The sequence below is a fragment of the Lithobates pipiens genome, unplaced genomic scaffold (assembly GCF_037356315.1).
Source record: "Lithobates pipiens isolate NorthernLeopardFrog02 unplaced genomic scaffold, aLitPip1_a1.2 Scaffold_24, whole genome shotgun sequence".
In the NCBI taxonomy this organism is placed as follows: domain Eukaryota; kingdom Metazoa; phylum Chordata; class Amphibia; order Anura; family Ranidae; genus Lithobates; species Lithobates pipiens.
In genome coordinates, this window is record NW_027507786.1 from 3,448,965 (window position 1) to 3,465,748 (window position 16,784).

At 36.1% G+C, this 16,784-nt stretch overlaps 1 long non-coding RNA gene across 2 annotated transcripts in view; it reads right to left on the reverse strand.

Annotated features, from left to right (window-relative positions):
• Positions 1-16,784, reverse strand: part of LOC143929616 (uncharacterized) — a 106,780-nt gene that overhangs the window by 57,122 nt on the left and 32,874 nt on the right. Inside the window, exon 3 of one of the 2 annotated variants that reach the window (XR_013262551.1) lies at positions 9,216-9,358. The exons of the other annotated variant lie outside the window; for it this stretch is intronic. This is a non-coding gene — a long non-coding RNA (uncharacterized LOC143929616). The remainder of the gene's footprint in view (positions 1-9,215; positions 9,359-16,784) is intronic. 2 annotated transcript variants of the gene reach the window in all.

The following is a 16,784-nucleotide window of genomic DNA, read 5'->3' on the forward strand; positions in this document are numbered from 1 at the left end:
ATCTTTGGTAACACATTTACAGAAAAATTATAAAATAAAAAAAATGTACCCATTGAAAAAAATTGTAGAATAATGATCCAACAGGATCCAACACAATTTATACCATTGATTTTGGAGAGATTAAAAATTAAAGGAGAGCCTTTTTTTTCTTTGAACAATGTGTCCTCTCCCTCCCTTTGTCCTTTTTGAAATTAAACTTTAAAAAAAAAAAATTGCTATATTTATATAATGGTTATTAAAAGACTTTTTATTTTCTTGAGTTATTGTTCAACTAATATGAATTGTGTTGCTTTCATGATATGCACAGGTTATAATAAGCTGTGTTTATAAAATAAATAAATAATTTTAAAAATGTATTTTAATGTAATGCCTGCCTTATGTTTATTTTTTAATTTATTTTTTGTCATGACAAAATGTTTCCAAGAAAGTCAAGAAAGGTTAAATTCTCGGAAAACGTGGTCCTATAAAGTACAACAAAGATGAAGTATTGATAGACATTGTCGATGAATCAGCTAGAGAGTTAAGTCCGACACACAGCAATGAAGACATCTTGTACCTCTCCAGTGAGTCACAGTCCCGTCATTGAAGACATTTTATCTTTATGACGGTTATTAATAGTTTGTACATCACATACGGGATGCTGTATGTAAGCAGAGAACACGCTTGCTGGAAATTAAAGGGTTAAATAAATATATTTAGGGCTAAAGACCTGTCAAAATTATCTTCCTGGATAGTCTTTGTATCAGACTGTATATATATTTTTTTATGTGTACACGTAACTAAAGTTTTTTGTACAATAAAAAAAAATATGTAATCATTTTTTTTTTTTTTTTTTTTTTAAATGTGCTTTGAGCAATTACCTTTAACCCTTTTTTTTTATATAAAATTCCCGACCTACCCTGAACACCAGCTGAAATGTCAGTTCACTCAAATTTGGTAGGGAATGCTTGGGCTGACTGCAAAAATGAAAGAATAGGAGCGAACGACGTTTTGCTTTCCTGAATAAAGGTATAAATATATTATTAGATTGTAAGCTCTTCTGAGCAGGGCCCTCTTAACCCTCTTGTATTTTATTGTATTGTATCTGTATTGTCTCCCTTTTATATTGTAAAGCGCTGCCTAAACTGTTGGCGCTACATGAATCCTGTATAATAATAATAATAATATATTGTACATATAGATACTGTATATATATATATATATATATATATATATATATATATATATATATATATATATATATATATATATATAAATATATATATCTATCTATCTTTCTATCTATATATATATATATATATATATATATATATATATATATATATTTATTTATTTTGGCTTTATATATATATATATATATATATATATATATATATATATAGATAGATAGATAGATAGATAGATAGATAGATATTGTATGTATATACAGTATCTCACAAAAGTGAGTACACCCCTCGTATTTTTGTAAATATTTTATTCTATCTTTTCATGCGACAACACTGAAGAAATGACACTTGTCTACAATGTAAAGTAGTGAGTGTACAGCTTGTATAACAGTGTCAATTTTCTGTCCCCTCAAAATAACTCAACACACAGCCATTAATGTCTAAACCGCTGGCAACAAAAGTGAGTACACCCCTAAGTGAAAATGTCCAAATTGGGCCCAAAGTGTCAAAATTTTGTGTGGCCGCCATTATTTTCCAGCACTGCCTTAACCCTCCTGGGCATGAAGTTCACCAGAGCTTCACAAGTTGCCACACCCGCTCCTCTGCACAGGATAGCCCTCTCCTCTTCTGGTGGTGTCTAATTATTCTCGGCGCTGGGCTAGCTCCTTTGCAGGGGTAGAGCAGGGGGTCTCCAAACTAGGACCCTCAGGCCAAATGTAGCCCTTTGATGTAAAAGGGGACTCCGATGAGGATCTTGATATAAGCGAGGACTCTGATCGGGAACTTGATGTAAGTAAGGACTCTGATGGGGTCTCTGATGTAGGGGAGTCTCCAATTCAAGGAGCACTTTAATGTGGACTCTGTGCAGGGGGGGCACCCTGAAGGGTTCTAATTTATTTGGAATGTCTTTGCTTTGTTTTACAGGTTTTTTTTTGCTGTTCTAAAGCAGGGGTACCCAACCTTTTGAAGATCGAGGGCCACTTAAGAGACTTAGTAACCAGTCGTGGGCCACACTGAGCAGATGACACTTCTGCGTCCACTCTGCGTATGCACTTCCCATCATGCATAGTCATGTCTGTGAATGTCAGTGTTTTACAATGCCTCTTGGGATGCGTAGTTCCATAACAGCTGGAGGGCTGTAGTTTGAGGATCCCTGTTCCAAATCATATCATGCTGATTAAAATTTTAATTTGATTTGTTCATTATTAAAACAATTTTTTGTCCCTCCAGTGTTTGCAAAATATATGATTCGGCCCGCGTACTAAAAAGTTTGGAGACCCCATCTATAAAGTGTCACTTGTGTGATAGTTCTGTGCCTGCTGGGGCTGCTGACATTACATACAAGATGGTGGCAACCAAAAGCCATCTCAGGTCTTTAGAATGTCTACACAAGGGACGTTTCTACCCATAAATAACCTCCCTAAAAAAAGGTTAAACGCACATAAAAATACAAAACTTGCAAGAAGATTTTTGCTGCAATTAATGTCTGGTGGCAGGGTCTCTTTAAGTTAACAGATCTTATTCTGGGCAAGGTGAAAAATAGTGTGTGTGTCTGCATGGATGGTCTAAACCAGTGGTCTTTAAACTTAGTAAACAGTGGGCCAGTTTACTTTCCTTCAGACTTTAGGGGGGCCGGACTGTGGCAATTGGGAGTAGAAAAGGTCCGATGTCAGAGGGGAAAATTAATTCCCCATCTTTGGTGTCATTGGGAGGAATAGTGCCCCATCATTGGTGTCATTGGGAGGAATGGTGCCCCATCATTGGTGTCATTGGGCGTAACAGTGCCCCATCATTGCTGTCATTGGGAGGAATAGTGCCCCACCATTGGTGTCATTGGGCGGAACAGTGCCCCATCATTGGTTTCATTGGGAGGAACAGTGCCCCATCATTGGTGTCATTGGGAGGAATAGTTCCCCATCATTGGTGTCATTGGGTCCAATCGTTGGTGTCAGTAAGAGGAATCCTACCCCATCATTGGTGTCATTGGGAGGAATTGTGCCCCATTCACTGGTCTCAGTGGGGGAGAATTATGCCCCATTGTTAGTATCAGTGGATGAAATTGTGCCCCCCCCAAGGGCTGGATAAAAGCAAGCAGAGGGCTGAATCTGCACCCTCCCCCAGCCAAAGTTTGGAGACCACTGGTCTAAACTAAGAGTTTTAATTTTATAAAAAAATTTGCAAAAATTGAGAGAGTTTAGTGAAATTTTGAGATTTGGGGAAAGGCATTGGAACTAATGAGGGGAGGGCTAAATATAGTTGTCTCTTGTAGTTTTTCAAGAGTACATTGGACTTGAAAAGTCTCCTGAGTACTTCAGAATCTCCTTTCAACTATCCTGTTCATATGCTCTTTAACCTCATTATCTTACTTTTTTCTAAACAAAAGCAAAACAAATAAAACACAAACAACAAAAACATAAATAAATAAATGCTTACAAACGGAAAAAAAATCCATTTCTACCACCACCTTTTTTTTTTTAAAGAAAAATTCTGTAAATAGGGGCACAAACAGCAAAAAAAAAAAAAAAAAAGCAAATGCATAAAAAAGGAAAAAAAAAAAAAAAAAAAAAAAAATATATATATATATATATATATATATAGCAAAATACACCAAAAAAAAAAAGAAATCTATAAATAATGGAAAAAAATCGTTTGTTTAAGTACATTTTGGAAATGATGGGAAATTGCACCAACAGGGGCGCAAATAAAAATAAAAGACACCCACCAGATTATTTTCCTAATTTAAGACTAAAAAAGTTAAATTGGGATTAACTTTCAATATAATTTACTACAAAGCAGCACAATTAATTGCTCAGCCTGTATGGAGCCAATGCTTTGTTTACATTTTTGGATGTTCTGTACGCACTCATTGCGAAGCAGCAATGTACCTTGAGAAGAAGACAGGGGTCGGGGGTGAGTAATCTCCAGCCTGACTCAGAAACCCTTCTTCTTGGTATTTTATATAGATGGATTATGCCAACATTGTGCTCTATTCATACAGACTGGTTCAGACTACAAACAAACAAAACAAACAAAACAAAAAAAAGTACATTGTTAAATTTAGAATCTGGTAGTACATTGTCTACCTTTTAGCAACATCAATTTGAAAAAATCGAACGTTTATCCTATAATATATTAAATAAAATTTCTTAGAAAATCTTTAATCATGCATATAAAATCTTTACTGGTTAGGAGCAACATTTACAGCCAGTTCATTTCGGGGGACAGGGACCTCTTCTTCAGGGCTTGGGCAAAAGTTGACACAATGATCAGGATAAAATGATATATAGATCCTAATACATACAACAATAGAACTGATAGGTAAATACCTGACACCACATCCCCAATTTCATAAACCAGGATAAGAAGGTAATTTATATTATTATATTATTATTTTTTGGGGATTATTATTACTATATTTCTTATTAATATTACTTTATTTTATAATTATTATTATTATTTTTTTTGTTCAATGTTAAATTCCAGATGGTAAAGGGGCAGAGTCAGCTCTCAAAACACGTCGGCTGTTGTAAAAAAAATTGTCTTTCTAATTGATTTAAATCAGGACTTTAAGAACATTAAGGTGTGGCATTTAATCTAATGCAGCCACCACATCTAAAGACTGGTAAGCCACAATATTTAACATTTTGGTTCTTGGGTTTAGATATGCTCAATACTTCCACACCCTATCCAAAATTACATGCTTTACCCAAAATTCCCTTTAAACCTTTGAACCTTTGGCAGAAATAAGGTAGGGGGATTTAAGTATTGAAGAGAATTAATTGACTACATAATTAAGTTATTAATATATATTATATTTTAATAATTTAATAATTTATTATATTTTAATAATAAATTAAATAATAAAATGACATAATAAAATAAATCTGAACCCCAACATTATTTTATATTATAAGGGAAGAGGTGCTCTTCAGATTTGCAAATTTGCATTAGCCAGACAGTATGTTTGCAAAGTAACAATGACAATAAATGTTATTCAGACATATATTTTAAAAGTTTAAAAAACAGTACTGAATAACAAGCAGTGTATAAAATATGCCATGTTTTTTTCTTTACTCATTATTATTATTATTATACAGCATTTATCTAGTGCCAACAGTTTATGCAGCACTTTTCAATATAAAAGGGAGAAAATACAGCTCTAATACAATAAGATAGGATTAAGAGGGCCCTGCCTTAGAAGAGCTTACAATCTAAGAGGGTGGGGCATGTGGTACAAAAGGTTGTAACTGTGGGGAATGAGCTGATGGAAGTGGTAGAAGATTAGTCAGAGACGTGATAGGCTTTCCTGAAGAGATGAGTTTTCAGGGATCGCCTGAAGGTAGCAAGAGTAGGGGATAGCCGGACCGGTGGAGGTAGTGAGTTCCAGAGGATAGGGGAGGCTCTGGAGAAATCCTGGAGACGAGCATGGGAGGAGGAGACGAGAGAGCTTGAGAGTAGGAGGTCTTGAGAAGAGCAGAGGGGACGATTTGAGTGATATTTGGAGACAAGATTGGTGATGTAGCTCGGGGGGGGGGGGGGGCAGAGTTGTGAATGGCTTTGTATGTTGTGGTTAATATTTTGAATTTAATTTGCTGGGTGATTGGGAGCCAGTGTAGGGATTGGAGGAGAGGGTTGGCAGACGCTGAGCGATTGGTAAGGAGGATAAGCCTGGCAGCAGCATTCATGATAGACTGAAGAGGGGAGGAGCCTATGGAGAGGCAGGCCAATGAGAAGGGAGTTGCAGTAGTCAAGGCGAGAGATAACGAGGGAGTGAATGAGGAGCTTGGCGGTTTCACTTGTTAAAAAGGGGCAAATTTTAGAGATGTTACGGAGGTGAAATCTACAAACTTTTGACAACAATTGGACTTGAGGCTGAAAGGGGGGGGGGGGGCGGTGGATATTATTAGCTCGGTTTTAGAGATTTTGTTTAAGGAAGTTTTGAGACATCCATGCTGATATGTCAGTTAGTAAGTTAGTAATGTGAGAGGAGACTGAAGGAGTGAGGTGAGGGAGTAGACAGATTTGGGTGTCATCGGCGTATAAGTGGTATTGGAAGCCGTGGGTGGTTATCACGTGACCAAAGGAGGAGGTGTAGATAGAGAAGAGAAGGGGTCCAAGAACAGAGCCTTGGGGGACCCCCACAGAAAGGGGCAATGGAGAGGAGGAGACAGAGTTGTAGGTGACACTGAAGGAACGCCGTGATAGATAGGCAAGAGAACCAGGAAAGAGCAGAATCTCGGAGGCCGAGGGAATGGAGTTTATTGAGGAGGAACGGGTGGTCAACAGTATCAAAGGCCACAGAGAGGTCAAGTAGTAGGAGTATGGAGTACTAGCTGTTGGTTTTACCAGTTAGTAAATCATTGGTGAGTTTTAGTAAGGCAGTTTCCATGGAGTGCTGCTTACTTAAACCAAATTAACATTTTAGATACGCCTGAAGTCAAGGCTACATACTGTCTGTCAGTGAGGGAAGATGATATAAATATATTTTTAAAAAATAAACTTTATTTTTTTTTTACATGTTATGATTTATATTATTATTATTATTTTTTTGCTTCAATTTATAGTCTAAGGATTTCAGCTACACTTGTCCAATGACAACCTTTCCTCAGTGTCCAAGCCAGACGAACCCACATTAATTATTTTTTATTTTAATAAAAATTCTCTATAGCTTGACTAACTTCTACTATATCTTCATGCCAAGCTTTTCAGTCCATGTTTTAGTTCATTTTAAAGAAATGTAGTGTCCCTATCGCGGAAGACAACCTTTGCAAGTAGAAGAATGTATGTTTCATTTCCACTTGAGAAAGGAATTATATGCATTAAGAGCTGTAATAATGTACAACAGCCCTCCCCTGGAGCTGGTCCTAAAAGGATGAGTAGGCTGTTTAATCACTTGTTGTCCGGCCAATTTTTTAATTTTGCCCACACTTGTTAAAATCAGCAATTTTTCGCTAGAAAATTACTTAGAACCACCAATTATGATATATATTTTTTTTTTAAATCACAGGCCTTGGAGAATAAAATGGTGGCTGTTATTAAATTATTTTTATTTAAATGTTTTTACACTTTTAAATTTTTTTTCTAAATTTAACCTTATTTTATTTTTAAGTGATAGCTTTGACAGGTGGCACAGGCCTTAGAGAATAAAATTGAGGCTGTTGCATTTTTTTTTCTGCCAAGATTTGAAATTGTGCATGCCTGTGAAATGACAAAAAACTACGGTATCTAAATTAATATATAGGTTACAATTTAGAAGCCTTTACAGATTATTCGTTTAGAGTGAATTGTGAATCATGGCCTTAGAATTATTGTTCTAAATCCGACATTGCAAGTGTTCGCATTTACATGTATGCCCGGGGGAAGGGGGTGTTTTTAATTTTTTATTTTTAATTATTTTTATTTAAATGTTTTTACACTTTTTCTTTTTTTTTCAAATTTTAACCTTATTTTTTATCTTAAGTGATAGCTTTTGGCAGGTGGCACAAGCCTTGGAGAATAAAATTGTGGCTGTTGCATTTTTTTTTTTTCTGGCTGTTGCAATTTTTATCATGATATCTGCTAAGCCGTTTATCAAACGCAGATTTTATTTAAAAAAAATACACTAAAATGAATTTTTAATGAACAAAAATAATACCCAATTTTTGGTAAAATAGAAAAGATGATATTTCGTTGAGTAAATAGATAACAAACATGTCAAGATTTAAAATGCGTGCCCGGGAAATGCCCGGGAAATAACAAAAAAACAACGTTATCTAAATTAATATATAGGTTACACTTTAGAAGCCTTTACAGGTTATTAGTTTAGAGCAAATTATGAATCGTGGCCTTAGAATTTTAATGAACTCAACCATAAAATAATACCCAATTTTTGGTAAAATATAAAAAGTTGATATTGCGTTGAGTAAATAGATACCAAACATGCCTGGGGGAAGGGGGTGCTTTTAAATTTTTAAAAAATATATTTTTACTTAAATGTTTTTACACTTTTAAATTTTTTTCTAATTTTAACCTTATTTTTTTTATCTTAAGTGATAGCTTTTGGCAGGTGGCACAGGCCTTCGAGAATAAAATTGTGGCTGTTACATTTTTTTTTTCTGGCTGTTACAATTTTTATGTCACATGATATTTGCTCAGCCGTTTATCAAACGCATATTTTTATTTTTTTTAAATACACTGAAATACATTTTAATGAACTCAACCACAAAATAATATCCATTTTTTGGTAGAATATAAAAGATGATATTTAAATGAGTTAAATAGATAGCAAACATGTCAAGATTTAAAATTGTGCACGGCCGGGAAATGACAAAAAAAAAGGTATCTAAATTAATAGGTTACAATTTAGAAGTCTTTACAGGTTATCAGTTTAGCGTGAATTGTAAATCCTGGCCTTAGAATTATTGTTCTGAATCCGACATTGCAAGTATTTGCATTTGTATGTATGCCCGGGGGAAGGGGGTGCTTTAAAAAAAAATAAAAAAATTATTTTTATTTAAATGTTTTTACACTTTTTCATATTTTTCTAATTTTAACCTTATTTTTTTTTTATCTTAAGTGATACCTTTTGGCAGGTGGCACAGGCCTTGGGGAATAAAATTGTGGCTGTTGCATTTTTTTTCCGGCTGTTGCAATTTTTATGTCACATGGTTATAAGTTTAGAGTGAATTGAGAATCATGGCCTTAGAATTATTGTTCTGACTCCGATACTGTAAGTGTTTGCATTTGCAAGTATGCCCGGGGGAAGGGAGTGCTTTTAAATAAAAAAATAAAAAAAATGTATTTAAATGTTTTTACACTTTTAAATTTTTCTATAAATTTAGGCTTATTTTTTTCACTTTTTTACACTTTCCACATTTTTTTTTATTCTTTTCAGTTAGAGCTGTAATAATGTAGAATAGTCTTCCATAAGAGCTGTCCTAACAGAAAGGGTAGGCTGTTTTAAGTAGATGTAATTTATCACTAAAATCATATATAGGCTTCAGCATGCTAATGTCATTTCAAAAGTTGTTGACATTTTACTTAAATCTGCTGTTTTCATTAAAAGAATACCTTGTGATCCTGCCATATAGATCCTTGTTCAGGTACTTCCTGTTATAGGGTGACAACCCTCTCTCAATTGTGCTCCTCTGTTGTCATCTTGTCACATGCATCCCGATGCAGACTACAGGCGACTATGCCGACATACATTGCATCTTGCATCCAAATGAATCCAAATAATATAAAAAAAATTGTAAAATCAGTAAGAAGCTGTGTACATTTAGTTAAAATTACTCAATGGCATGAGGAATAAAATAATTTCATGGTTTTTATAATGTCTATAGTTGTAATCCCCAAAGGGTGGAACAGTAATATTTTCTTTTATTAAATCCAATTCTATTGTGAACTCTAAAAAGGGTATTATTCCCTGTGTTTGAGGGACAAAAATTTACCCTACATGTCCAAGGGGGCTATCAGAAAGTTGAGAAAAATAATAAAATACAATAAAAAAAAAATTAAAAGGAAAACAAAGAATCCTGGACTTGATTTTTTAACGTTAATTAAATAAATAAATAAAATATTCTTAGAAAAAATAGAACCTACATATCCAATGTGATCTATCAGAAAGTTGAGAAAAATGATGAAATACAATAAAAAAAATAAGTAAAAGGAAAACAAAGAATACTGGATTTGATTTTTAACATTAATTAAATAAATAAAAGATTCTTAGAAAAAATAGAACCTACATATCCAATGTGGTCTATCAGAAAGCTGAGAAAAATGATGAAATACAATAAAAAAAAAAAAAAATAAAAGGAAAATAAAGAATCCAGGACTTGATTTTTAATGTTAATTAAATAAATAAATAAATAAAAGATTCTTAGAAAAAATAGAACCCATAGTGGTCTATCAGAAAGCTGAGAAAAATGATGAAATACAATAAAAAAATAAAATAAAAGGAAAATAAAGAATCCAGGACTTGATTTTTAATGTTAATTAAATACATAAATAAATAAAAGATTCTTAGAAAAAATAGAACCTACATATCCAATGTGGTCTATCAGAAAGCTGAGAAAAATGATGAAATACAATAAAAAAATAAAATAAAAGGAAAATAAAGAATCCAGGACTTGATTTTTAATGTTAATTAAATAAATAAATAAATAAAAGATTCTTAGACCACATTGGATACGTAGGTTCTATTTTTTTTCTAAGAATATTTTATCTATTTAACGTTATAATTCAAGTCCAGGACTCTTTTATTTTTCTTTATTAAATTTAATTATTTTTCTCAACTTTCTGATAGACCACATTGGATACGAATGGTTTTCTATCACCAAGTTGAGAAAATAATTCAATTTAATAAAGAAAAATAAAAGGGAAACAAAGAATCCTGGACTTGATTTATAACGTTCGAATAAATAAAAGATTCTTAGAAAAAATGTAACCTACGTTTCCAATGTGGTCTATCAGAAACCTGAAAAATAATTAAATAAAAAAAAAAATCTAAAAGAGAAACAAAGAGTGGACTTGATTTATGTGTGTATATATACATATATTCCTAAAATAAATAAATAAATAAGTAAGTAAATGAACGGCTCTTAAAAAAATGTATATATATGTGTGTGTATATATATATATATATATATATATATATATATATATATATATATATATATATATATATATATATATATATATATGTGTGTGTGTGTGTGTGTGTGTGTGTGTGTGTGTGTGTGTGTGTATATATATATATATATATATATATATATATATTCCTAAAAAAAATTACCTACGTGTCTAGGGTAGTCTAACAGAAAGTTATGGAAAATCAATAAATAAAAAATAAAAAAGTACAAGGGGACCAATGAATTTTGGACTAGACCATTACTTTTCTACCAATGACATATGTTGATTCTGTTGTAATATGCCTTGTCCTTGATATAGGGCCTCACCAATGACTAGATGATTTGCATGGATTTTGTATCCATTGTTCTTATGTACAAAGCTGTATCTCTTTTGTTCTTTAATAATGAATAAAATAATATTATTAAATAACTAAATAAAACAGTTCTTAATTATTTCCTTAATTTCAGTATTAGGTCACTATAATGCCGAAGCTTTTTTTCCCGTAATTTTACCATTTATAAAGTTTCTAATTTGATATTACAATCATAAAAATTTGATTTTTTTTTTTTTTTTTTTTTTTTTTTAGCAAATTGCTTTTGTATCAATACTGAAATTAAATAAATATCTATTTGATGTCAAAAGAATTAATGAAAAAGATGCAAAAAAAAAAAAATGATTGCGATACTGGCATGTTTACTTATACTAAACAAGTGCCGTCAAAATGAAATGACTCAATGTTTGCTCAGAAGTCTGTTCTATTTATAACAAGGACTATTTTTAGATATATTAAACACATGTAGCGTACGTTATTTTAAAATATGCCTCAAGCTTACATGGCTTACATAACGCGGTAAACATGCAAAAAAAAAAAAAAAATAGGAAATAACTTTCTGTTCCCAGTGTTTACTGCCGATGGCTTCTACAAATATAAAATTATAGATATGAAATTCATTTGTTACAATATTGCATCACCGAGAATCATCCATTGTGGTGGGCTGGCAGCCCATTTATGATAAGTAGTCTGCCAAAACCTCCTCAATACCCCTATATTGTTAAAAAAAAAAAATGGTGGAAAGGTGGGTGTGTTATTCTAGAGTGCAAACATTTGGCGGCACACAATGCCTGTACCAATTCTGTCATTAGACGATCGTAGACAAAACACATAGAGCCTATCAAAATTGCTCTGTGCCTGGTGATATCTGTGATGGCCAAACACAGGGATGACAAATATAAACACTCCTGTGCGTTTACATTTGGGAGCAATCCCCTCCCTCTCACAATGAAGGAAGAAGGATTTTATTAAAGAGGAAGTAAACCCTGATGGGTTTACTTCCTCTTTCATTCCCTGCAAAGGCAAAGCATAATGGACTACTATGCATCGCATAGTAGTCCATTATGTGTCACTTACCTGACACAGGAGCCAGCGAAGTCGCCGCTGTCCCCTGTAGTCCGCCGCATCCATCTTGCTGGTGGCGTCTCGCAGCTCCGCCGCTGTCATTTGGCGAAGCCGCGATGACGTCACTCCCGCGCATGCGCACGGGAGTCGACACGTGCGGCAGCTCCATTCTTGGAAATGCCGCGCTCAGTGCGCCTGCGCGCCGCTGTCTACGGCGCATGCCCCGTAGACAGCGGTGCCCGTTTTCGGGCAAATATCTCCTAAACCGTGTAGGTTTAGGAGATATTGCTTCGACCTACAGGTAAGCCTTAATCTAGGCTTACCTGTAGGTCAAAGTGGTTTGTAAGGGTTTACAACCACTTTAATGAAGGATTTATCAATGAAGGGCGGGCAGCAGGAAATTCAATTTAATTAATTTGATTATTAATTATGCAGAAAATGCATTAACCATTTTGGCTGCTCAATGACCGGGCCATTTTTTTGCGATGCACCACTGCGTCGTTTTAACTGACAATTGCGTTGTTCTGCCACACTGTACACAAAACAAAATTGATGTCCCTTTTTTGCTCACAAATAGAGATTTCTTTTGGTGGTATTTGATCATCTCTGCGGTTTTATTTTTTTGCGCTATAAACAAAAAAAGAGCGAAAATTTTGAAAAAAAACACAATATTTTGTATTTTTTGCTATAATAAATATCCCCAATTTTTTTTTTGTTCCTCAGTTTAGGGCGATATCTATTCTTCTACATATTTTTGGTAATAAAAATCGCAATAAGGTCTCCTCCAATCTCATTGGGTGGCTCCGTATCCTCTTAGCCCCCGTACACGCAGTCAGAGATTTCCACAACCAAATCCGTCGGATTTTGCCCGTCGGATTTTGTCCGAAACTGTTGCATACACACGGTCGGACAAAGTTGGCGAAAAATCCGATCTTTCAGAACGTGGTGACGTAATTTCGTTACGATGGGACTACATTCAGGCTAGTAGCCAATAGCTTTGATGTAGGAATTTGATCTGAGCATGCGTGGCACTTGGTCCGATCAAAATTCTCTACACATGATCGGAGTATGTCCGACCGGCCCAGTTGGTCGGGAAATATTTCCAACATGTTGGAAAATTGGGTCCGAAGGATGTTCCGACGGAATCAATCCGATGCATACCACACACAGTCGGATTATCCGACGACACGGTCCGATAGGACACATTCCGACGGATTCTCCGACCGTGTACAAGGGCTTACACTCTCTCAGAGTGAATAGTTTCCTACCTACATTGGGATCACCATTGAGGTATCTGTAAATTGCTATCAAGTCCCCTCCCAAGTGCCTCTTCTCCAGCGAGAACTAGTCCAGTGCCTGCAGTTGTTCCTTGTAATTGAGCTCCTCCAATCCCGTTATTAAATTTATTTGCTGTTCTCTGGACTCTCTCCAGCTCCAGCACATCCCTCCTGAGGACTGGTGACCAGAACTGAATATACCGGTAATACTCCAGATGTATTAGAACTTTATAATTTCTCTCAAGCGCTAAGATGTTTTGAGAAGAAGATTTAGTAGTCGCACCGGATATCCTTTTAATCCTCTGCCTCCAGGTCACCCTCCTGGTGTTTAACCTTCAGGGTTTTCCTGGTATCCACGACACTGTCCCACTGACAATTGTTTTCTATGCAAGAAAATAATTTATATTTCTGTTTCTGTGGTTGTTGGAGAGTTCCCCTCACTTACTGTCTGGTAAAACAGCAGGACCGGAAGCCAGGGTAGATCCCTCTAACTGAGCTCAGGACAAAGGTAAAATCCCAATAGGGGACCCTTCCCCCACTCTATTCAAAACTAAGCAAAAAAAAACAAAAACTTTTGGCTAAAAATACACTTTTAGGCTGGGTTCACACTGTTACGATGCGGGAACGCTGCGAATCTACTGCGGGTTCCCACATCGCATGCCTCCCGGCGGCAGTTCACACTGCCCTATGCGAACTGCTGGGAGTGTCAGTGAAAAGTTAATGACACCCCCAGATCAGTTCGCAAATCGCAGTGCGATCTGCAAACTCGGACAGGAATCGGATCGCATGGTGTGAACACCCATGCCATCCGATTCTGCTGCGGACCAAAAAAAGGGTCCTGTGCGAGTTTGGGCCGGATGCGATGCGAATTCAGCCATACTATCTGTATGGCTGAACTCGCATCGCACAGAGATTGGATGTGATTCGCACTACAGTGCAGTGCGAATCACATCCGATCTCGTACACAGCAGCAGTGTGAACCCAGCCTTACGCTACTTGTGGACCTTTAGACCCCTTTCACACTGGGGTGTTTTTCAGGCGTTTTTTTAGGCGCTTTAGCGTTAAAAAAAGCGCCTGTAAAGCGCTTGAAAGAAGCCTCATCTGCAGTCCCAATGTGAAAGCCCAAGTGCTTTAAGAGCCCTTTCACAATGTCAGCGCCCGAAAAACACTCGTAAAGCGCCGCCTAAACTAGCAGCGCTTTACCAGCATTTTTCGAGCGTTATTAGGGCGCTTTTAACCCCTGCTAGTGGTCAAATAAAGGGTTAAAATCGCCCAAAAAACGCTGCTGCCAATAGCGCTTTTCAGGCGTTTTACAGGCGCTTCCCATTGATTTCAATGGGAAGGGGCTCTTTAGGAGCGTTGTATTCACCGCTCCAAAAGCGCTGCAAAGAAGCTGCTTGCAGGAATTTTTTTTTGACGCCCTGCCAGCGCAGCGCCTTGGTGTGAAAGGACTCAGGCTTTTACATTGGGATTGCAGTTGTGGCTTCTTTCAGGCTCTTTTTTTGAAGCTAAAGCGCCTGAAAAACGCTCCAGTGTGAAAGGGATCCCAGTGTGAAAGCACTCTGGCTTTTACATTGGGTTTGCAGTTGCAGCTTCTTTCAAGCGCTTTTTTTAACGCTAAAGCGCCAGAAAAACACCCGAAAAACGCCCCAGTGTGAAAGGGGTCTTATTGGTAGCTAAAGGGGTTCATTATAGGGGAGATTGGAGAAAACATGTTTTCTCCAATCTCTCGCCATCATCCCTCAACGAGCTTAAAAACACTTCCTCTCTTTTTTCCCCACACGTGATGGTTGGATGAGAGTTGTTGTTGTGTTCCTATTTGGACAAGTCGCATCTCCAGCTTGGTCCAGCTTGGTCGATACTGCCGAGGTCATTCCAGCGAAGAGGAGACGTCATCTGAGATCCTGGGTCCTCATCTCTATCTAGGAGAGCCACCTATCTGAATATCCAGGCTTGTCTGATTTGGTGTCGCTGACATCCGGATCCACCTACTCCGGTAAGAGTGCTCAATCTCTTTCACTTTGACGATTCATCAGTTTTGGATTGTATTTCACATTGGAAGGTCGGCACTTCACTTTTGGACTTCTATAAATATATATATTTCTTGCTTATAAGATTGGATTTATGTCACAGGACTTTTTTTTTTTGTTTCATATATTTATCTATTGCACTATGTTGGACTTTAACTCCTTTTGAGTACTGGAGTGTTCCAGTAGTCTACATGTATTACTATTGCACTATTTGTCTATATTCTTTACACTATCCTATTTGAATATTCGTCACATTCTTGTGTAGCTGCTGTCCAATTAGTTTTTTTTTTAATTAGGTTTGCGCAGTTAAAATGACACTTTTCAAATTAAAACGACTTTATTTCTCAAAGTTAGGAACTGTTATGTAAGCAGGATCTTCTTTTTTTGCATGCAGACACTGGATAAAAGTTCTTCTGCAGTTAGGAATTTAAGCTCAGCCCTGTGATCTGCCTCTGCAGGTTTGTGAAGAAATGATAAAACATACTCTATACATTTTATTAGAGGTTCCAGTAACATTGTGAACATTCAAATACCTAACCTTGGCTATGCTTGCCTGTATAATTTGTATTGTACCATTTATGTAACATTTATATTTTTATTTTATTTATATTATATTAACTTTTCAAAGCAATAATAATAAAGCTTTGAAAAGTTTATGAAACTGTATAAAAGTGCATAGGACTGAATGAAAAAGCAGCGGCACGAAGGACGCCATCATTTACTTTTTTAGATAAACCAAATAGAGATTTTACCTGCGTTGCCGAAAGTCAAGGCTGCATATTGTCTATCAGGAAGTTTGCCATGAAGTAATTCAATGGAAATTTTATGTTTCAATCAGGGCTTTTTTTCCAGCAGGAACCAGTCCATTAGGGGCGCAGGGGAGCCGCCCCCCCATCCATGCATCCGGTCCACTAATCTACATGTCGGGTACCAGACGCATGGATTCCAATGGGGGTTTTTTTTTTTTTTTTTGAAGCACGTGATCAGAACCTGAGGCTCTTATAGGCTTCAAAAATAGGTAAGCTCGGGGGAACAACTCTTCTGGGGAAGGCTGTCCACAAGGTTTAGGAGTGTGTCTATGGGAATGCTTGAGCATTCTTCCAGAAGCTCATATGTGAGGTCAGGCACTGATGTTGGATGAGAAGGCCTGGCTCGCAGTCTCCGCTCTAATTCATCCTAAAGGTGTTCTATTGGGTTGAGGTCAGGACTCTGTTCAGGCCAGTCAAGTTCCTCTACCCCAAACTCACTCATCCATGTCTTTATGGACCTTGCTTTGTGCACTGGTGCACAGTCATCTTGGAACAGG